The sequence below is a fragment of the Spermophilus citellus genome, assembly GCF_964194105.1.
Source record: "Spermophilus citellus genome assembly, contig: SCAFFOLD_184, whole genome shotgun sequence".
Classification (NCBI taxonomy): Eukaryota; Metazoa; Chordata; class Mammalia; order Rodentia; family Sciuridae; genus Spermophilus; species Spermophilus citellus.
The window spans coordinates 633657-637780 of NW_027673117.1; positions in this window are offsets into that span (position 1 = coordinate 633657).

Here is a 4124-nt window from a genome sequence, read left to right on the forward strand (position 1 = left end):
TCATACTTTTTGGAGAACAGCTTTAGTGTGATGAATAGTGTGTGCATTTTTATCTTTAAAGTCTTTATTTTCCTTCTGTTTTGAAAGACAGCAGTTGTGAATATAATGTCTTGGTTGATAATTTTATTCTTTCAAACCTTGAAAATATCCCCGAATCCCTTTCTGTGTTGTGAAGTTTTGACTAAGAATTTCACAGTTATATAATGAAACACTTCTAGGTTACCCATCTTTTTTATATTGGATGCTCTGTATATTCTGTGTAAGTTTTGAAACTTGGATTAAAAACTGCTTTGAGTCTTTACAACTTGGAGATAATTGAGCTACTTGGATGTTTTATTTTTCTTATTTTCTGAGATGCAGTTATTAGTACTGGAAAGAGAACTACCACTTTGCATTTTTTACTGTGGCTGGACTTGAAAGTTTGATCCTTCTGGCTCAACCTCCTATGTTGCTACGTACAACCACACCTGACTCTTTCAGACATTTTCTAAAGAAAATCTTTAAACACACATTTTCTGCTTATGACTATTAATAATTCTTGACTACATTTTATTCTACTTTTTGTGTGTGGGTTTAATTCAGTAAACTTCTTTTAAATGATAATTTACTATTCCTTTTGAGTAATTTATAACTTACTTTTCTTATAGTAGATTTAGCCATGTTTTTTTTCTGTTGGTAACCAGGAAACCCTTTTTGAACAGTCCTCAAATATTTGCATGTTTCAGAATAAATTTGGTAGATTTTTAAAATATATTGTGAAGGAGGAAAGGCTTTGTGTAACACAATGTATTTTTTCTACTATATTACTCTCTATAGGAATGTACTCATCTTGGATACTGTGAACACTAAGATGATTTGGAAAGTTCTCAAAGTAATTTTCTGTGTACATTTTTATTTGATTTATATGTTTCTGCATTAGCAATGGACTTGGATTTAATAACCTACTCCCCTGCTGATGTTCCTTTATTGCTGTAATTTCCTATGTTTGCAAAATATACTCAGCCCAGTTCAGTAAGTAAACATGATTATTATTTTTATTTCAGCCATGACTTCTCATCATCCTCGAGAAATTTTACCAGAGCAGGGAATAAAAGAGAGAGAGGGAAGATATGGAAAGTATGACCTTGACCATTTACAACTAAGAAAATAATGGGAAAATATAGGTGAGAGTAAAGTTCAAAAATCGTATTATAATGGACAAAACCAATTAGTAGTCCCTATATATGATAAAAATTTTATGGTCAAAAGACACCAGAAACAATTAATATCTGAAAAAAATTCAATTTATTTCACTTAGTTTTGAGGAGCTGTGTGTCTATACGAATATATCCACAGCCATTTTTTAAGTGAAAGGAAATGTGGAAAATTTGAAATCTGGTCCATGCATCAGTTTTTAACTTGGCCAATTATAAATGTAGCACTGAGTTAAATTTCCAGTCAAACATTTGCACAGAGAAGATATTTTTAAGTGATAATTAGAGTTTTTTTACAAAATGTCAATTTTTCTGCAACAAAGCAGTAATTTGTCCTTTTTCCAAAATAGACAATATTAAGAATTTAAGAAACGTTTCTACTTCCCCACTATTGCTCAATGATAATTCTGATACAGAATTATGGAAAGCACACTATATAGATAATGCTATAAGTAACACCATTAGCCATGTCTGTACCCTGAGTAATTACCAGTATATTTACATTGGTGATACAAACTATGAATCTAGAGAAACTCCTAGTCATTTTCTAAAGGAAATTTACTAAGATGAAAAATGTGGGAAAGTTTGCCTCAGTGCTCAAAAACTATTACTCATCCAAATATACATAGTCAAGACAAAACTTGGAAGTGTAAAGTATGTGAAAGGGCTCTTAATCAAAGTGCAGAGCTTGCTCAACACAAGGTAATTTATAGAGAAAGAGAGCCCTATATGTTTAAAGAATATATCAAAGCATCAGCTTGCTCAACATCTTCTAAACACAGTAGATACTATGACAGTGATAAACCCTATAAATTTAAAGAATGCAAACAAAAAACCTTTTAGTGAAAGGTTCCAACTTGTTAAGGATGAGAGGATTTATAATGAAGAAAAGACCTGTAAATGTAAAAAGTGTGGCAAAGCTTTAAAAAAATTTCAACTCTTACTCAACACCAAATTTTATTCTGCAGAGAAGACCTACCAATGTGAAGAATGCAATGCACTCAAGAACTTTATTCAACATCACAGTGTTCATACAGGAGATATGCCATGCAAATGCAAAGAATGTGACAAAACTTCTAATAAAAATTTAATCTTATTTGTCACCAGTGGACACACACTGGGGAGATGCCCCATATATGTAAACAATTCTGTGAAGCTTTTAGTCAAAAACCAAGCCTTAAAAATCATGAGAGAATTCATACTGGAGTAAAGCTCTACAAATGTAAAGTGTGTGGCAAGAATTTTAATACAAACTCGAATCTTGATCACCACTACAGGATTCATACTGGAGAGAAGCCCTACAAATGTAAAGTGTGTGGCAAGAATTTTAATACAAACTCGAATCTTGATTGCCACTACAGGATTCATACTGGAGAGAAGCCCTACAAATGTAAAGTGTGTGGCAAGTGTTTTAATAAAAACTCATCACTTACTCAGCACCAGCGAATCCACACTGGAGAAAAGCCCTACAAATGTAAAGAGTGTGGCAAAGCTTTTAATAACATCTCACAGCTTAATTGTCACAAAAGGATTCATGCTGGAGAGAAGCCCTACAAATGTAAAGTGTGTGGCAAGAGTTTTAATCGAAAATCATCACTTACTCAGCACCAGCGAATCCACACTGGAGAGAAGCCCTACAATTGTAAAGAATGTGGCAAAGCTTTTAATAGCATCTCACAGTGTAATTGGCACAAAAGTATTCATACTGGGGAGAAGCCCTACAAATGTAAAGTGTGTGACAAAAGTTTTAATACAAACTCACAGCTCAATCGCCACAACAGGATTCATACTGGAGAGAAGCCCTACAAATGTAAAGAATGTGGCAAAAATTTTCATTACAAAGCATCACTTACTCAGCACCAGAGAATCCACACTGGAGAGAAGCCCTACAAATGTAGAGAATGTGGCAAAGATTTTATCAACAATCATCACTTAACACCAGAGAACCCATACTAGAGAGAAATCCTATATATATGAAGAATGGTAGAGATTTTAAAATTGAAGATCACATCTTACTAAACATTTAAATTTTATACTGCAGAGAAGTTTTACATGTGAAAACGTTGCATCAGTGTCTTTAAGGATAAATCAACCCTTATTTCACAGTAGTTCAACACTATGTCATACCAGATATATGATAGCACAGAAATTGTACTAGTGTAAAATAGGTGACAGAGTCTCCAACAGTTGTGCACACCCTACTCAACACCTCAGAATTCATACAAGTGAGAGGACATGTGGAAAATTGTTTGAAAGCTTTTGGCCATTGATCAAACATTTTTAAAACAGTGGAGGATTTATACCATATAGAAACCCAAAGAATGTGTACAAGACTGTATTCAAAATTCAGACATTTTTCAATTCTGACATATCTGTATCAAGCATGGAATAGCATTTGTCCAAAGTGTGTACCTTAGATAACAGCAAAATATTTACAAGAACACCTTGACCAATATAAAGATTGAAGTAAGTTTATTATCTATAGCCCATCCCTTTAAGTATTTGGGACCTAGGAAGGAAAAAAAAATCATTTAAATGTAGAAAATGGATAATTGCTTTTGACATTTGCTGAAAATTTTCTTAACATCTTGAGGTGATATTGTAGAAATAAGGACATAAAAGTATAGGATAGTGCATCCCTAAAAAGATATAATTTTAGTGTAAATCAACAATTACTAAAGAGTCTCATTTTTCACAACTGGAGAAATAATAATACTCAGAGTTGATTATTTCAGAAGTCTCATGATTTATATAAAATTTTAAATTTTTCGTTTTTATTTTTGTACTTAACCTTAGGGGCACGTGATCAGTAAACCACATCCCCAGATTTTATTTTCATTGTTTTAGAGAGGGGGTTTGCTAAGTTGCATAGAGCCTCACTAAGTTATGAACCCTGGCTTTTAACTTGCTAAGCTTCTCACGTCCCTAGGA